General features: G+C 40.3%; 1 pseudogene; it reads right to left on the bottom strand.

Annotated features, from left to right (window-relative positions):
* Nucleotides 1-6,459: 6,459 nt before the first annotated feature.
* LOC120519900 lies at nt 6,460-8,282 on the bottom strand (annotated as a pseudogene).
* Nucleotides 8,283-19,781: the final 11,499 nt, after the last annotated feature.

Consider the following 19,781-nt stretch of genomic DNA (forward strand, 5'->3'; position numbering starts at 1 on the left):
TTCCCCCAAACTCCATTGGCTCATCATTTTTTGACAAAAGGAAATTACCTTTTTTATACGATGTAACTTTATACAGTATGTCTGTGGAGACACAAATATTGTTTTCTGAAAAGCCAAAGTCACTCACTGCATGTTTAACTGTGTCACTGTAAAAGTTTTTGACTTGCAGCAGCTCACTGCACCCTGGCCCGGCTGAAAGATATGCCTGAAACATCTGATGTCTTTCAGATAAAGTTAAGCAGATGTTTTTAAAGTTTTTCAAAAGTCTGTCACATCTCTTGAAGTAGCTGTGTTTACTTTCAAAACGCATTGTCCATAATCTGATCAAGGGGCCAAATTTCAAAATTAGTGCTGGATAGTAGGGCCGCAGGAAATGGGGTTTTGGTTTTAGTGGACTCTCAGGAAATAAACACTTTCTTCAGTCCAAATAGTCTTGGATTATAATGTCAAGATAGGCTACCTATGACAAAGAAACTTTTTGTGCACAAATCATATCAACAATATCTTTATTTAGTTATATGATGTACCTTTATATAGTATGTCTGTGGAGACACAAATATTAATACAGACAGCAACCTTAAGAAATTCCAATTCTGAATGGATTGACCCGAAAGCTTGGACACCTCAGAGCTGACAGCACATGGCTTTGTGAGAGCATCAGATCCTTTGTACCTGAACTGCTTGATGCGCCGGTTCAAAAGCGACTATGTAAGCCATTTCTTTTTCTTAATGAAATGCTTCAAGTACTGTGCAACATCATAGGAAAAGACACCCTCAAATACATCATGGCCTAAACAAGGTGGTAGACCAGCCTGGCAAACATGAAAAGATTTCAAAGCATTGAAAACAGAGTTTATCTTTATAACTTTGACGTCTTGACTGTCTTCAGCTTGTAGATTACCAACAGCAGAGTCATAACTTTCAGGGGTGCGCTGTGGACCTCATACATTTGGATCATCACTATGAAGCTCACTTTGCGTGATTTCACAGTAACCTGTAAAAGTACCGAGAATGACTAAAGTTTTCAGCAAACCCACCAATGCTGTGTGAACCCAAATTGTCCCCTGCAATACAATACAGCGCCCCTTTCACCTTTTCACCTGCACATATAGTGATTCCATCTTCCTCCAAATCTTTTAAATCCAGTAACATCTCTGAGAAAACCCTGGCACTTCCAAATTGTTTGAGGTCATGCTCTCTGCACAGTAAGACAAGGGACATGTGATCAGCGTCGCACATAAAGCAAGTAAATTTGCCACACAAAGATAGACTGAAACAACTTTGTGTTTTTTCCTAGCAGAGCCAAGGGGATTGACAATTTCAAAAGCATCCTGGTACAGAATTAGCTTCAGGCATCCTCGATTTTCAATGAATAACTGGTTGGACCAAAAGTTTTGTCCATCATTTAGGTCACCAAAATAATTGGAGTCTGTTTCACAATACTGCTATGACACTGAATTCTTCCATAATTCTGATTCTAATAAGCCACTTAATGTTTGCATCACAGGTATGTAGTAAGCAATCCTTTGTGTCATATTTTCATCATTTCCTAATGTTACTTTTGTGGGCTCTGTGTATTTGAACATCTTTTTAAACACCTGAGCTCTTGTTCTTGTCAGTGGTCCCTGATGACAAGACAGAGAACAGATCTGAATCCCTCATACAATCACAGATTTTAACAATAGCATCATTTGTTAGACACATGTCCTTTTTCAAAAGTGAACGTAGTAAAGTGTCATCATGTCCCAACTCATGCACATTTTGCAGCTCTTCAACAACTGTCTGTATTGTTGAAGTTGGAAGGTGGAGCTGGCCTTGCAGTTTTAGGTAGAATAAGCATACATTCCTAAGAAAGGTCTCACTGAAATTCTGAGGCAATCCAACGCTTTCATTTGAGCTCTGGGAAGCATCTTCACCTGCAATGAGAGCAGAATGCTGAGAGACGTGACCCCTGGACATGTCACAAATGCTATTCACTGAACAAGCCCTCTGTTTCCAGGACATGTGAGCAGTAAAATGATGACTCCACAGTAAACATATTTTTGCAAGCAGTTACTGGACATGCCACAGGTCGCCACTCCACTATATGCTCTTTTAAGTGGGATACGAGTTCTTTCGCGGTGTGAAACTGGCGCTCACATAGCGAATTGGCGCACTGAAAATCTGTAACAACAGCTCTAGCGGTAACAGTGTGTGCAGGCACATTGTGAACCCGATAGAAATGAGCTTTAAAAGCTGAGTATGTACAAAATGTCCGCTTGCAGTCAACACAAACACATTTGAAAGAGCAATGGGGTTCATTCCTATGAACTCTACAATGCAGCACGTAACTCCTCAACGAAGTTAATGTTTTGCTGCAAAAATGGCAGGTAATCATTTTTAGAAAACTAATAAAAACGTCATTTTTTAAATGTTTTACCCATCGCGGATGATGCTGCCAAAACCACCCGCTCCACAACAGCATGGCGAACTAAAAAACTAACTGAAAACAAACCATCCGAAAGAGTTCAACATTAAGCATGAAACCTACCAGACTAATTAACACCCGCTTAGTCGGCGTTATGACTGTAAAATATACCCTCGGCCACAAACAAAAGCAGTATCCTTGTGACAACAAACGGTCATGTATTTCAGTTTTGAAGGAAATGAATTGTTAGCTTACCAGTGGTACTCGGCGTCATTTTCTAGACACTACTAAAGAGGATGCGCACTCAGCAGCAAGCCGCGAACTTCGGCAAGATGGCGGCTCCCGCAATAATTTAGTCCAATGAGAGAACAGAAACACATTCTGCTGCTCTGTGAGTGGACGAGGCGGAGCTCAGGAGTTTCAGATTCAAACACAGCCGTTTATTTTCGCGGGAATGTAAAATGTGCATTGCAAATCATTACTGCTATATTTAAAATTGCCTTAAGCCACTATAAATATTACCAAATGTCATTCTGTAATGAAAAACAGAAATGTTTCATTTTATCATTTACAACTGATTAACAATATAATTCAAAAATAAATAACTGATGAACAGCTATGGAACAGATTAGCAGCTAATTGACCATTTGGAAGACAAAAATAAAAATTTCTGCAACTCATTCACCGGTCACCTTATGTGTAAATGCTCTCAAATTAAAATTGAAACTTTAAAATCTACAAATTAGGAAATCATAATAATTATTTTTCTTTTAATACCCGTATTCTGTGACGGGCAGGCAAAATAACATTTTGTCAATGTCCTAATATTTATGAACCTAACTGTAAATCTGTATTATATATAATAATATTATATATAGTATAATATTAACAACATGCTCCATGTTCATTGCAGTCTCATGTGCTTAGTTATGCTGAGCAAATTTTATTTTGTACAGTGAAGACAAATGGGAAAGTGCAGGTTTTAAGGAATATGTCAAGAACACTCAAATGTTTTAAAATCCATAAGTTCTACTTAATAATGAGCTCTTTTATTAGGGAGGATATAAAAATAGTTCAAGTGTAATGCAGTTTACTGATAGATTGATAGGCGTGCTAATTGACAATATTCTGGACATAGTTAATTTGTCATTAGATACGGGGGTCTTTCCAGACTGTCTTAAGACTGCTGTAGTTAAACCCCTACTTAAGAAACATAATCTTGACCCCTCTGCCTTTGAAAATTTTAGCCCCATCTCTAACCTGCCTTTCTTAAGTAAAATTCTAGAGAAGGCAGTCATTATGCAGTTAAATGACCACCTCAATAAACCTGCTATTCTTGATAAATTTCAGTCAGGTTTTAGAACAAATCACAGCACAGAAACTGCACTCGTTAAAGTAGTAAATGATTTGCGAGTGAATGCAGACAGAGGCCATTTATCTGTTCTCATCCTCTTAGATCTGAGTGCTGCATTTGACACCATTGATCACAACATTCTTAGAAATCGCCTTAGTCAATGGGTGAGCCTCTCTGGCAGGGTCTTAAATTGGTTTGAATCCTACCTGACATGGAGGAAATTCTTTGTGAGTTGTGGTAATCAAATGTCAAAGACACATGATATTCAATATGGTGTTCCACAAGGCCCTATCCTGGGTCCGCTGCTCTTCTCAATCTACATGCCTCCGTTAGGTCAGATTATCTCAGGTTACAACGTGAGTTACCACAGCTATGCTGATGACACACAGCTGTACTTATCAATAGCACCTGATGACCCCAATTCTCTCGATACACTAACACAATGTCTTACTGGTATTTCTGAATGGATGAATAGTAATTTTCTCAAACTAAATAAAGAGAAAACTGAAATTTTAGTAATTGGCAATAATGGATTCAGTGAGGTTATCAGAAATAAACTTGATGCACTAGGATTAAAAGTTAAGACGGAAGTAAAAAATTTAGGGGTAACCGTTGACTGTAATCTGAATTTTAAATCGCATAATCATCAGACCACTAGGACAGCATTTTTTCACTTAAGAAACATAGCAAAAGTTAGACCTCTTATATCACTGAAAGATGCTGAGAAATTAATTCACGCTTTTGTTTTCAGTCGACTAGATTACTGTAACGCACTCCTCTCAGGACCACCCAAAAAAGACATAAATCATTTGCAACGAGTGCAGAATGCAGCTGCTAGAATCCTAACTGGGAAAAGAAAATCCGAACACATTTTTCCAGTTTTGATGTCACTACACTGGTTACCTGTGTCATTCAGGATTGACTTTAAAATACTGCTTATGGTTTATAAAGCCTTAAATAATCTCGCTCCATCTTATATATCGGAATGCCTGACGCGTTATATTCCAAATCGTAACCTTAGATCTTCAAATGAGTGTCTCCTTATAATTCCAAAAGCTAAACTTAAAAGAAGTGGTGAGGCGGGCAGGCGGCCTTCTGCTGTTAGACACCTAAAATCTGGAATAGCCTGCCAATAGGAATTCACCAGGCTGATACAGTAGAGCACTTTAAAACACTGCTGAGAACATATTACTTTAACATGGCCTTCTTATAACTTCACTTTAACTTAATGCTGATACTCTGTATGTTCAATTCTTCATAATAATTATTCACAGTGGCTCCAAAATCCATACTGACCCCTACTCTCTCTTCTGTTTCTTTTTCTGGTTTCTTTGTGGTGGTGACCTGCGCCACCACCACCTACTCAAAGCATCAGGATGCACCAACATTGATGGACTGAAAGCCAGAAGTCTACGTGACCATCATCATCAGGTCCTTCCATGAAAACCCTAAATACAAAGAGGACTGTTTGACTTATGTTAGGTAGATTGCCTAGAGGGGACTGGGCGTTCTCGTGGTCTGGAACCCCTACAGATTTTATTTTTTTCTCCAGCCTTTGGAGTTTTTTTTGTTTTTCTGTCCACCCTGGCCATCGGACCTTACTCTTATTCTATGTTAATTCATGTTGACTTATGTTTATCTTTTATTGTGTCTTCTATTTTTCTATTCATTTTGTAAAGCACTTTGAGCTACATTTTTTTGTATGAATATGTGCTATATAAATAAATGTTGATTGATTGATTGATTGATTGATAGATTGTTAAATGCTCAATTCTAAACAGACACATCACCTGCTTTTTAAGCCACTCATATTAACATAATTTTACTGTATTTGTGCATATTCTTATCTGTAAAGCACAACATATGAATTTGTAAAATGTAATATGGTTTCTAAAAAAAAGTAGCTGACAAAAAAACCCCATAATTTTAACACTGTTATCTTGTGATATTAACTATATTATATTGCTTTTTGTATCACAGTTTTTCTATGTTTAAAATACAGTAATCTGTAAATTCTACAAAGAAATAGGATTCTTTTAACATATTACTAATTTGAAATTAACAGTTGTGTTTGGTTAGGTATTTTACTATAGTATTACTATAAATTAAACACTGCTGCATTGTTTTTCTATTTACAGTTTTTTGATGTCATGATTTTACAGCAATTCACTGTTAATTTCACGGACATTTTTTACAGTGTACACCTAGGCAATGTATACAATGCCTGCCGTTTTTAGGCAAGGTATGAAATATCTGCGTTGTTACATACTTTTCCCAGGTATTGCATAAAATGCCTAGGCATTATAAAGAATGACAAGTACTATTTTACACCAAGTGTGAAATGTCCAGATTGGAAAGATCTTTAATAACAAAATGTCTAAAAATGAAAGAAGAAATACAAAATGAACTACAGGATATGCTTACTGGGAGAACAAAAGAATCAGAAGTGTCATTACTTAGCCTACTATTTGTTGCAGCAAGGAAGGCTAGAATGGCATTTTGAATTGCACTTAATCTTCTTTTTTACGCAAAGGCAATTGTTGTTTTGGCACTTAGTCTTGCACATACACCTCACAAATCCTTGGCCACTTCCTGCAGATTGAAGATCGATTTCGTGGTCAGGAACGTCTTCAACCTTGAGTAAGCCCTTTTGACAAACACTGAATTTTGATCTTGCATAGAGTTAGTTCAAAATTCCTCACACTGTTCCAAGTCGGTAAAAGCCGTCTTCTGTCACATTCATAACAACTGGCAAGAGATTTCGCGGGTCACCGCACCCCTTGTCGACGTCAGGGATAGGAACCCGCACAGTGTCCCCCAAAGATGCAGGAGGGAATTTTTTGTCAGTGTCCATTTTCATTTTTTTGGCCTGTACTTCTAGATTCCCTTTCAATTGTCTCTTACTTTCTACTGCATTCTCAATGTTGAAGCAAATATTGCACCAATTATTAACCCCATAACCTTCCATTTCCTCACCGCCATCGCCTTTATTAGCATGTCCACAGATCACATGAACATTTCTGCCGCATTTTCTGCATGTATGGGCACCACTGCTTTCCTTTAAGCACACACAACACGTGGCAGAAAAGGAGGGTTCTTCACTATCCATGTCTTCCCTGCTACTTTCGTTTCCTTCATCATGGATTGAATTCTCGCCAGTATTTTGTGCAGTAACCTCAGTCTCTTCTGTTGGATGGTCTGTTTCTTCCAGCTGTATTGTTTGTACACTTTCTATTATCTTTTCCAGTTCGTCTTCTGTCTGTACACCTAGTAAAACATCTTGGGGTATGGAAGACATTGTGAGACCCTGTGGAAAAATACAAGACAGCTTGGTCAATCTGGTGTATGTGACAAGGGTCATGCAGACCATGCGTGCCCATGGTGTGCGCTACTTCTTGTTTTCTAGGCTTCTACATAAAAAACCACAAGTGTGGACTCATAAAAAACTAAGGGACCAACAGATGTACTCAACCCTTAGGTTTTGTAATGCTGATTCAGGCTAATGATTTTGAAATACTTGTGTAACTAAAGTCATAAGACAAAATCCTTATAAAAAATCTTGAACACTGCCTCAGGGCAGATGAAGGGTGGTGTCCTAGGACTGTGCTTCTCTGTCATTTAACCTTTGCCTGGTGTGTATGAATAAAAGATTTTTACTAACTTTAATTCTACCTCTCTGTCTTCAGTCACAAGAAACGACACCATAGAAAAAGTGTCCACAACCCACTTTAACTTTGCAGTCAAAGAGAGCTTCATATGGTGTTCTCTGAATTCCAGAGTGACAGGCCCTTTTTTTCATAAGTTGGGCGAACCGTATTCCCTCGCTCCAGCCGTCAGTTTTTTCATCTTGCATCCAAGTAGACAGCATATTGTCGATGTCTTGGTTAGCTCGTTAGACACTTCCCTGGCTTTGTGAGTGGCGCGGCTTCCCATGGACAATCTTCAAAGTTGGCCAGTACAGTATTCCATCAGGCTGCTGACCACTTTATTCTCAAATTCCTGACCGTTGTCGGACTGTAAAATCGATGGTGCTCCAAGCAACGTAAATATGTCTATCAAGTTGTAAGCTATTTCTTCCGCTGTCTTTGATTTGACAGGCCTGAGAACCACAAACTTGGTGAGATGATCTTGGTACACCATTATAAACTTGTATTCCTTATCAGGATGGGACTGAAAATCGATTAGATCCACCTGACAGTGGGAACTGAAATCAGAAAACACCATAGGCTTCACTACAATGCCTTTTTTTACACCTTTTTGTTTCTTCTGGCATGGCTCACAAAGGTGAATATACAGTTCAATGTCATGAATGGTAACGGTCTTGTATTTGGGTGCAAGCTCTTTCAACATTGTGTCTTGTCCTCCATGGCCAATGGCCAAATGAGCATCGTGAAGTACGTCAAATAATTCAGAATCTCTGACGTAAAACTGGATAGCACTGATGCCTTCTTTAACAGGATAAAAAAACTTGCATGTCCCATCCCACGTGACCACCGTGAAGTCATTTGTACCCAGGATCATTTCCTGCTAGGATGAACAGACTGTCTCATGCCTACCTGTCGTGTGTATTGTGGTGGAACAGTCATTGTGTGTCCGCAACTCTCACCCCTCACCGCTCAGAACTACTGGTAGGACTGTTTAATTCATTTATTATGGAAACTGGATCATCATCATCCTCTTTACGCCATACCATTTCATCAATTTCTGACGCATTGGAACAGTGATAAGGACATTGAATTGAGTGTTTATTGTCAGAGTTGATTGTTGTGTGTAATATTTGTCTCACCGAAGGGGAAGGGGAGTTGTCTGATTTTTATTGTTAATGTATGATTTTACACTTAATGGATGGATGGATAATAGATATTTCACACATTCGTTTGGTTTGTGTCTCTGTCTGTGAGAGTGTGTGAGTCGAGCCAAGGCTGAGTGCGTTACTCAAATCCCCACCGAAAAAATAAATAAATCACCGTCCTAGTGATGGTTTGAATCTGAGTGGCACCGGACCGCTACACAAGGGACCTTCGCCTGTCCCGGAGGTACCACCTAACTGTAGTAGGGTCACACAGCCTCATCCAGGTGAGCCAGAGTCATGTGAGTGTGGATGAAGTTTACATGGAGGAGGAAAAAGAAAGGAAGAAAAGTCAAGAAAATAAGAGGGATTGTGCCTGTGTGGTAGCAGGACATCAGCCATACCTGCAGGTATTTGTTAAAGTCAGTCATTAAGTGAACTGACACTTGGGTTGATGGTGGTCTGTTGAAGGGTCTGGGGGCTTGCTGGCACCCCCTACATCTAAATATGAGAAAATGAGACTCAGTTGAATTAGCCAAAGGGAGCTCCTTCCACAGATTAAGAGTGAGTAAGTATGTCCAGTCGCCTTTTAGTTTTAGTAAAGCCATAGAAATCAATGGCGCTGTTGTTTAATGTATTTTCATAGATTTGAAGCCGCTAAACGTTAATCATGAACGTGTGTTAAACAGTCAGAAGTGAACGACTATTAAAGTGGAGTCAAATCTTCAAAATGAGCAACACAGCCAAGTCGTGACCCTTGGTTTACATTAAATGGTGTGACAAGTGTGACGAGTCTGTCTTCATCGTATCAAGTGAACGCAAGCGTCTGTCTGTTTGTGAGGCGGAGTGCCTGAGGCCTTTAGTGCTAATCACACAGAATCTTCTTTGTGCCCTTTGCTTTGAGTTCACTCTTTTAATCTTTTTATAGCTAATTGTTAAGACGACTCTCCCTTTTTGTTTCTTTACAATCTGCAGTAACGGCTGACATCTTGCTAATCCTGTTTGAAGCTGGAATTACAAAACAAAGTTGTAGATGTGGCTCCTTTTTATGTTTTGCTTTCAGATTCCCCTAAAAACACAGTTATAGCTTTTACTATTAATTGTTTTCTTTTTTGGAAAAAGGATGAAAAGGAAGGTTATGACTGAAATACTGGAAGAAACTGAACTTGAACAGAGAGACAGTAAAATGTTAGAGCAGGCTGCTTGTTTGACAAAACATGGAAACACGGTGACTGGTCGTCTAAAAAGTTTTAAAGATTCTACTGGTGATTCGTGTGAATTCATCCAACCTGAAATGTAAAGTCTGTTGAGTTGTGTCTTCAGCAGTGCGTAACGCATACAGAAGTGCCAACCTGTAATTATATCACTTCTGATTGTTAATTACATTTAAATTAAGATAATTGTCACTTATCTACTGCTACCTAAAGTAAAGCAGTTAGTCGATGGTGTAACTGAAGGAGTATCATTTGGCTTAATTCATAAATGTGCCCGAGTGTCATCACAAACAAGCGGACGTTAATGTTGTGTTTATGAGTCACATGACATAATGGTGACAATGAAGAAAACGAAGTAAAAGATCTGCTCTTAAATAAGTACAAGTATAACTACTGGTGCTGTAGTGCAATCTGTGCCTTGTATTCACCTGAAGTCGCTGCCTTTTAGCATTAAACGTGGGCGAGTGCCACAAGTGGGCAATACAGAAGTGAATTGAAGAGACCTGAGTAAGGGGCCTCCTGAAGTGCTGTCGGAGGGGCACCCTCTTCTTCATCATCTGTGTCTTTGTCACGTCCACTCTGTTAGCAGACAAAGCTTTGTGTGACATCAGGAGGGCAGTGGCCGCCGTGTCCTACAAATAACATGTAGTGTGATGGCACTAAGGTACATCTGCTCCATCTGTAGTCTAGGTTATATAACTGAAGACATTCATGCAGTATTGACTGGCAGTACTACAGCAGGAGGAATTGTGTCTGCCATTTCAGAAGTCTTATCTTTCTTCATAAAACTGATATGTTATTTGTATCTTCACCTGTTAATCTGCAGCTGTCATCAGAATGTGTCTTGTTCTCTTATAAATGTTGTCTCTTTCCATGTAAAGTTGCAGCCATTAACCCTAATGTCCTAATTTACGACTTTGTCATTTGAGACAGACGTGATCATTTCCTCGTGACTCTGATTCCTTGGGTTTTGAGAGCAGCAGCTCAGTGCTTGCAGTTTGCTCTTTGGTTGAATTTTTGTGTAGCGGATGCTCCATGCTATCACCCCTCACTCGACTATGTCATTTAAAAGTAATGATGTCAGGCAAAGAGGAGAAAGACGCTGACTAAGCAGCAATCTGGATGCACTTTGAGCACTGGAGAAGCTTAAGCTAAAGGAGTTTTTTCACATGTAATGTATAGTTCTTTACGGTCTGATAAATATTAATATATTTTTCCATGTTCAGGTTTAAGGTTCTATGAATGTCAAATCCTGAAAAGCTGTCCTCTAGGAGCCTGCAGCTTTGGTTTTGAAGTCAGCAATTATCATCCTGTGAGGAACACATGAACAGTAAATAGCTGATCAATATTAAAGTGTGACGTCTGGACAGATACTGTACCTGTATCCCCGGAAGCACTCCGGATGACCCAGCTCCTCTTCCCCCCAGCACTTCCTGGTGTGGCGGAAGTGCTGAGGTCCAGGGCTCCAAAGGCATGAGGGTGCCCCCTGCCTGTGACCACGGGCCCCTACAGGGTGGAGCTTCAAAGCTCTGTACCCGTGGCCCCAAAGGAACCAGGGCGGTCGCCCCCAGATGGTCTGGGGAAGGCGCAAGCCCTCCTCCAGTCCTCCTGGGCATCCCGGCCAGGTCGCCACCCCAGCCACCGCTGACAGTGTGTGCCCTGCGGTGGGCTGGCACCCTGCCTGGGGTTTGTTCCTGCCTTGCCCCCTGTGTTGGCTGGGATTGGCTCCAGCAGACCCCCGTGACCCTGTAGTTAGGATATAGTGGGTTGGATAATGGATGGATGATCGCTAAGAGGTTCAGGTGTCGTACAGCTAAGGGCTCACTGGAGAGTGAACGCTTGTTTTGGCTCAAAGCTTCATATTATTAGAAGGTGGAGGTGAAGATAGTTTCATTTTTAGTTAAATGCTCAGGCCTTGTGCATAAAGCATATCGCATTACAACTCTGTCACATCCCACTGTTGATGACATCGCTCTTTCTGTATTTACTGCCTCATTGGCTCTAACGGCTGTTTAGTTGTTATTTTTATAAGTGCTGGCACATTAATAAAGCTGCTAAGGGTGAACTGGCAGGATTGGATTTCAGAAGCAGGTAAGGACTTGAGAGTTTTGTAGCAACGATTACTTGAAAGAGAGATATTTGCAATGAGATATTTTATGCTGATGCACACAGTTCTGCAGTGGAGCTGGCTGTTAGTTTGATGGTGGATTTGTAAATTTACAGAATAAAGAGTGTGCTGGTGTTACTGGTAATCAAGAAGGCATTGTCACCAACAAGTGCTGATGACAGCTCATCTGTGACATGATTCTGGTGACCGAGAGGTGTGTGTGTGCAGACTTTACAAAGACAAGAAGAGCAAAGGGAAGTGGTGCTTTTGATTTTAGTCTGTTGAAAAGTGTTTCTGTTCTGCTTTTTATTATTATTATTATTATTATTATTATTATTATTATTATTATTATTATTATTATTATTAATAATAATTTCTTTAGCATTTTAGCTCCGAGGTTGCGGGGCCCCTGGGTTTGACGAGGTTCACCCTGGGTTTCTCAAGGCTCTGGATGTTGTAGGGTTGTCCTGGTTGAAACATCTCTGCAACATCGCATGGACATCGGGGGCAGTGCCTCTGGATTGGCAAACCAGGGTGGTGGTCCCCCTTTTTAAGAAGGGTGACTGGAGGATGTGCTCACACTCCTCAGCCTCCCTGGTAAGGTCTATTCAGGGGTGGTGGAGAAAAGAGTTCGGTCGACGGTCAAATCTCGGATTCAAGATGAACAATTCGGATTCAGCCCCGGCCGTGGAACACTGGACCAGCTCTTCACCCTGGCCAGGATCCTGGAGGGGGCATGGGAGTTTGCCCAACCAGTCCACATGTGTTTTGTGGATCTGGAGAAGGCATTTGACCGTGTCCATCAAAGCATCCTGGGGGGTGTGCTCCAAGAGTACGGGGTACAAGGCTTGTTGTTACGGAGGAGCAGGAGCTTGGTCTGCATTGCCGATAATAAGTCGGACTCGTTTCCTGTTGAGGTTGGACTCCGCCAGGGCTGCCCTTTATCACTGATTCTCTTCATAAGTTATATGGACAGAATTTCTAGGCGCAGCTAAGGAGCAGAGGGGGTCCGGTTCGGTGACCTCAGAATCTCATCTCTGCTATTTGTGAATGACGTGGTTCTGTTGACTTCATCAGACAGTGACCTCCAGCTCTCACTGGAGTGGTTTGCAGCCAAGTGTGAAGCGGCGGGAATGATAGTCAGCACCTCTAAATCCAAGGCCATGGTTCTCAGCTGGAAAAGGGTGGAATGCTCTCTCCGGATTGGGAACACATTACTGCCTCGAGTGGAGAAGTTCAAGTATCTCGGGGTCTTGTTCATGAGTGAGGGAAGGATGGAGCGGGAGGTCGAAAGACGGATCAGTGCGGCATCCGCATTAATCCGGGCTCTGCAACGGTCTGTCTTGGTGAAGAGAGAGCTGAGCTAAAAGGCGAGGCTGTCGATTTACCAGTCGATCTACGTTCCTACCCTCACCTATGGCCACGATCTTTGGGTAGTGACTGACAGAGCAAGATCGCGGATACAAGCGGCCGAAATGAGTTTGCGCCGCAGGGTGGCTGGACTTTCCCTTAGAGATAGGGTGAGGAGTTCAGTTATCCGGGAGAGACTCAGAGTAGAGTCGCTGCTCCGCCGCATTGAGAGGAGTCAGTTGAAGTGGTTCGGGCATCTGGTAAGGATGCCCTCTGGACACCTCCCTGGGGGTGTTCCGCGCATGTCCCACTGGGTGAAGGCCACGGGGCAGACCCAGGACACGTTGGAGGGATTATATCTCCTGGCTGGCTTGGGAACGCCTCGAGGTACTCCCAGAAGAGCTGGAGGAGATGGCGGGGGCGAGGGAGGGCTGGGCTTCCCTGCTTAGGTTGCTGCCCAGCGACCGACCTCGGATAAGTGGTGGATAATGGATGGATGGATGGAATTTCTTTAGCATTTGCCTTTATGCAATGTGACTTACAAGGAAAGTTATAATGTATACAAGAATCAATACAAAGTGCAAACATCAAAAGCAATAGAGATGATAAAAAACCAAGCAAGACAGAGTCGCCCTACTACTACTACAACCATATAATATACATGCAAATAGACAACTAGACTGAGACACGCACTTCAGTTTCCTGAATTCTTTGTCAGTAGAAGAGCAGCTGTGCTACAGAAGGGAAAGTAAGCCATGTGATGGTCAACAGGAATGGGTTGGTGTCCTGCTGGGATGGTTTAAAGTTCTTTACCAGGCCAGGAGGGAAGTATAATGGAAAGACAGTTAGAGACCACTTGCATGGACTATAGGTGACTGCATGGATACCTGCAGGGCATGCTGGGAATTGTAGCCTAATTACACAGCCCTGTGGTGTTTCATGGGTGCCACCAAGGAGAGCTACAGGGACAAATCATCCCCATTTCAAGTGTAGCAGTGGTACCACTAAAAGGACTCCATTTCCCAGCAGCCCCAAAAGGGATTGCCCTCATTGGATGTCTGAAACGGGTGCAGGGGCTGCTGGGGACAAGAAGGACCAGCGGAATACAAGCTTTTCCCAAATTGAGGTACAGGCATAAAAATGGGAAATACAAGCCCAAAAAAAAACTCAGTAATATTGCTTACAAATTTTTGTAACTTTTTTTGTTTGTAATTTTTCCTTGCTTTTTTTGAACTTGTACAGCTGAGAAGATAATAAAACTAAAAAACAAAAATTAAAAACTAAAAGGGGGTGAGGCACATCAGTAAATGCCATAAATATTACTATCCTTAGTCAGACATCACGCCACTATGACCCGAAAAGTTTTTGGGAATAAAAGGTAATACCTGGGTTAACTTGAAAAAGGGGGGTTTTTGTTTTTCCTGCACTTTAGTGACCTTTTTGGGTTGATTGAAAAAAACACCTTGGAAAAACAGAAGACACACAGATGACCAAAATTAATAAAAATTTTTCCTTTTATTAACAATAAGCGAATTTTTTTAAAAAGGCCTTTTTTAAAAGAAAGAAGGTTAAAAATGGGGGGTTAACCTGGGTTAAAATGAAAGCAGCTATTTTAAAGTTTTTTTGTGAAAAAATTTGGGGGAAAAAACCCAAAGGTAAAGGGCCCCTCTGCAGAAACTCCAGAGTTGATGCCAGCCCCGAGGGGTAATGGATGCGGGAAGCAATAAGGGGCTCCCCAAACATCATGCACGGGGCAGAAACGAAAAGGGTATGTTTTTTAACAAATGTTTGATCTACACCCCACCCCAAAACCGCCTTAAAAAATAAGGTCGCCCTAAATAAAAAAAAAAAATTCAAAAAAAATTAAAACAAGTCTTGTTTTCCCTAAAACTTTTTCACAAAACAATTGGAGGATTTTTTTTTAGTTTTTCAAGGTCATTTAAAATTGCTTATTATCAGTCAGAAATCAGTGTATGTGCGGGTTTTAGTTAAGGCCACTTTGACTAACCAAGTGCTAACAGTAACAGAGGAGGGAACTTTTGAAGGAGACTAAGGACCCGGGGAGGTCCTGGTGAGGCAAAACCAAAGAGCTGCTGCTTTCAGGAGTCCGGCCTGCAAAACACACACACACCCCGAAAAAAATTACCAGGAACACTATGTTTCTATTTTAAAGATTGACCCCTTTTTATGCAGGCCCCTTTTGGGGTTACTGGTTGCATCCTGTACTGCAATACTTCCCCCACATCTCAGTTTCCCAAAACAAAGGATTTTCCCCGGGCCGGAACTGGCCTCAAGCTGACACCCTTTATTTCCTCAACATACTGAAAGTCATCATATGTCTCCCCCCCAAAAAGGATCACATGTTCTCTTCTAGAAAAATTCTTTTTTTTACCTCGGGAAAGGGGGTCAGGAAAAGAAAATCAGTGATGGGGTGCGTGGCAATATTTGCTCCAAGTCAGTCTTTTTGGAATTGGGGAAAAGAAATGGCCAGTTTTCAAGATTATAAAAAAAAGGACAGGCGTAATTAGACATTCATTCAAGAAACATTTTTACATAAATCCCCATAAGAGGAACCTCTGTTTTGAAATATATAACGGAGTGAGGTTTATTTTTATTTCTGTATAACTAAAAATAAACACTGCTGTCACTTTCATATTTTTCAAAAAAAGTACTTTTTATTTTTTTTTACAAAAGCATCCCTTACCCATTTTGTTTCCCCCCACCTGGCCAAGATCTTTGTTTATTTCGACAACACACTGTGTTTCAGTGGAATGACTTGGTGCCCTTTAAAAGGCGTAAAAGGAAACGGATAAAATCCCCCCGGCTTAATGCCCCCAAACGTCACTGTCTTGTGCTCGGGTTTTTGTCACTGGTGGGTATTCAGAATGTCGGGTAAGCTTTTGTATATCCATCAGAAAATACACACCCCGCCTTTTGGAATTAAACTAATAGAATTTCCCAAACTCCATTGGCTCATCTTTTTTGAAAAAAGGAAATTCCCTTTTTTATACGATGTAACTTTATACAGTATGTCGGGGAGACACAAATATTTTTTTTTGAAAACCCAAAAAGTCCCCCCGATGTTTAACTGTGTCACTGAAAAATTTTTTTTGATTTGCAGCAGCTCACTGCACCCCCCCCGGCTAAAAAGATATGCCTGAAACATTGATGTCTTTCAGATAAAAGTTAAAAAAATTTTTTTTTTAAAATTTTTTTAAAAAGTCTGTCACACCCAAGTAGCTGTGTTTACTTTAAAAAACGCTTTGTCCAAATTGACAAGGGGGCCAAATTTCAAAATTAGGGGCTGGATGGGTAGGGCCAAAGGGAAAGGGGGTTTTTTGGTTTTAGGGACTCTCGGGGGAAAACACTTTCTTCAGCCCAAATAGTCTTGGATTATAATGTCAAGAAAAGGCTACCTATGACAAAAAAAAACTTTTGTGCACAAATCATATCAACAATATCTTTTTTTAAATTTAAATTAATATTTTTATATAGTATGTTTTGTGGAACACAAATTTTTAATACGGGGAAAAACCAACCTTAAGAAATTCCAATTCGAATTTTTTTTGGCCAAAAGTTTGGGACACCTCAGAGCTGACAGCACAGGGCCCTTTTGTGAGCATCAGACCCTTTTTGTACCTGAACTGCTTGTTTTTGCCCGGTTAAAAGGCCCCATGAAAAGCCATTTTTTTTTCTTAATGAAATGCTTCAAGTACTGTGCAACATCATGGGAAAAAAGACCCCCCTCAAATACATCAGGGCCCCAAAAAACAAGGGGGGTAGACCAGCCTGGCAAACATAAAAAATTTCAAAGCATTAAAAAAACAGAGTTTATCTTTATAATTTTGGGCGCCTTGACTGTCTTAAAATTTGTAGTTTTACCAACACCCCAGAGTAAAACTTTCAGGGGCGCTGTGGACCTCATACATTTGGATCATCACTTTAAAAGGGTTTTCCTTTTTGGCTTGATTTCACATTAACCTGTAAAAAAAAGGGAATGCCCAAAATTTTTTCAGCAAACCCCCAATGCTGTGTAAACCCAAATTTTCCCCTGCAATACAAATAAAAGGCCCCTTTCCCCTTTTTACCTGCACTATAGTGATTCCATCTTCCTCCAAATCTTTTAAATCCAGTAACATCCGAAAAAAACCCGGCACCCAAATTTTTTTGGGGGTTTCTCTCACAAAAAGAAAAAGGGACATGTGATCAAGCGCCGCACATAAAGCAAAAAATTTCCCACACAAAGATGGACTGAAAAAACTTTGTTTTTTTCCTACAGAGCCAAGGGATTGAAAATTTTTAAAAAGCATCCTGGTACGGGGTTGGCTTCAGGCATCCTCGTTTTTTTCAATGAATAACTGGTTGGACCAAAAGTTTTGTCCACTTTAGGTCACCAAAATAATTGGAGTCTTTTTCCCACAATACTGCTATGACAAAATTCTTCCTTTTTAATTCTGATTCTAATAAGCCATTTTAATTTTTTGCATCACAGGTATTTTAGAAACAACCTTTGTGTAAATTTTTTCATCATTTCCTAATTTTACTTTTTTGGGCTCTGTGTATTTGAACATCTTTTTAAACACCTAAAGCTTGTTCTTGTCAGGGGGGCCTGAGGGCCAAGCCCAAGGGGAACCCAAAATTGGGGTCCCTCATACAATCACAGATTTTAACAATAGCATAAAATTTTGTTAGACACATTTTCCTTTTTAAAAAGTAAACGTAGAAAAAGGTCATCATGTCCCAACTCATGCAAATTTTGCAGCTCTTCAAAAACTGTCTGTATTTTGGGGGTTTGGAAGGGGGAACTGGCCTTGCGGTTTTAGGAGAATAAGCATACATTCCTAAAAAAAGGTCTCACGGGAAATTTGGGGCAATAAGTTTTTATTTTGTTTTTGGGGAAGCATTTTTCACCTGCAATGAGAGGGAAGCAAGGGGCGTCCCCCTACCCCAACTTTTAAAATGTATTCCTGAACAAGCCCTCTTTTTCCCAGGACAGGGAGCAGTAAAATGATGACTCCCCCGTCATTTTTTTGAAAGAGTTTTTTTGGACATGCCACGGGTCCCCCCCTATATGCTTTTTTAAAATTGGGGGGATGGGGGTTCTTGGGGTGTGAAACTTACATAGGGGAATTAGGCCTGAAAATTTGGAAACAACAGCTCTAGGGGGTAAAAAATTGTGGGGCCATTGTAAACCCCGGGAAGAAATGAGTTTTAAAAAGCTGGTATGTACAAAATGCCCGCTTGCAGTCAACAAAAATTTTTTTTTTGGGAAAGGGAAATTGGGGTTTTTTTATGAATTCTACAATGCAACAACTTTAAACAAATTTAAAAAAATTTTTCCCTGCAAAATGGCGGGTAAATTTTTAGAAAACTAAAAAACGCTCCCAAATGTTTTACCCATCCCGGATGATGCTGCCAAAAAAACCCCCCCAACAAAAATGGCGAACAAAAAAACTAACTGAAAAAAAACCACCCGAAAGAGTTCAACATTAAGCTTTGGAAACCTACCAAAACTAAAACCCCCGTTTGGGTGGCGTTATGACTTAAAATATACCCCCCAAAAACAAAAACATTATCCTTGTGCCCCCCGGGGTCATTATTTCATTTTTTGAAGGAAAGGTTGGAGCTTCCCCAGTGGTATTTTCGTTTTTTTCCCTGGACCCCTACTAAAGGGGGATGGCACTCAGCAGCAAGCCCTAACCGGCAAGAGGGCCCTCCCCAATAATTTAGTCCAATGAGAGAACAGATAAAATTCTGCTGCTTTTGTGAGGGGGCCAGGGGGCTCGGGAGTTTCAGATTCAAACACAGCCTTTTTCCCCGGGAATGAAAAATGTGCATTCCAAATCATTACTGCTATTTTAAAATTCCCTTTTAAGCCACTAAAAAAAACCCAAACCCTTTTCTGTAATAAAAAACAGAAATGTTTCAATTTATTTACAACTGATTAACAATATAATTCAAAAATAAAAACTGATGAACAGCTAGGGGGCGGGAATTAGCAGCTAATTGACCTTTTTGGAAAGGACAAAAAAAAAAATTTCTGCAACTCATTCCCCGGTCACCTTATTTTTGGAAAACCTTTCAAATTAAAAGGGGAAATTTTAAAATCTAAAATTGGGAAATCATAATAATTATTTTTCTTTTAATACCTTTTATTCTGGGGGCGGGAAAATAACATTTTGTAAATTCCAAATTTTATAAACCCCTAACTGAAAAATCTGATTATATAAATAATATTATATATATATAAAAATTAACAAAATTGCCCCATGTTCATTGCATTTCCCCTGTCCCTTAAATTTATGCGGGAGCAAATTTTTTTTTTGGGTAAGGGAAAAATTGGGAAAAGGTGAGGTTTTAAGGAATATTTTTAAAAAAACACCCCAAATTTTTTTAAAAATCCATAAGTTCTACTTAATAATGGCTCTTTTATTAGGGAGGATAAAAAATATTTCCCGAATTAATGCATTTTTTACCGTTGTTTGAAGGCAAAATTGACAATATTCTGGACATAGTTAATTTTTTCTTAAAATAGGGGGTTTTTTCCAGACTGTTTGACT

The sequence above is a fragment of the Polypterus senegalus genome, chromosome 1 (genome assembly GCF_016835505.1).
Source record: "Polypterus senegalus isolate Bchr_013 chromosome 1, ASM1683550v1, whole genome shotgun sequence".
Taxonomy (NCBI): Eukaryota; Metazoa; Chordata; class Cladistia; order Polypteriformes; family Polypteridae; genus Polypterus; species Polypterus senegalus.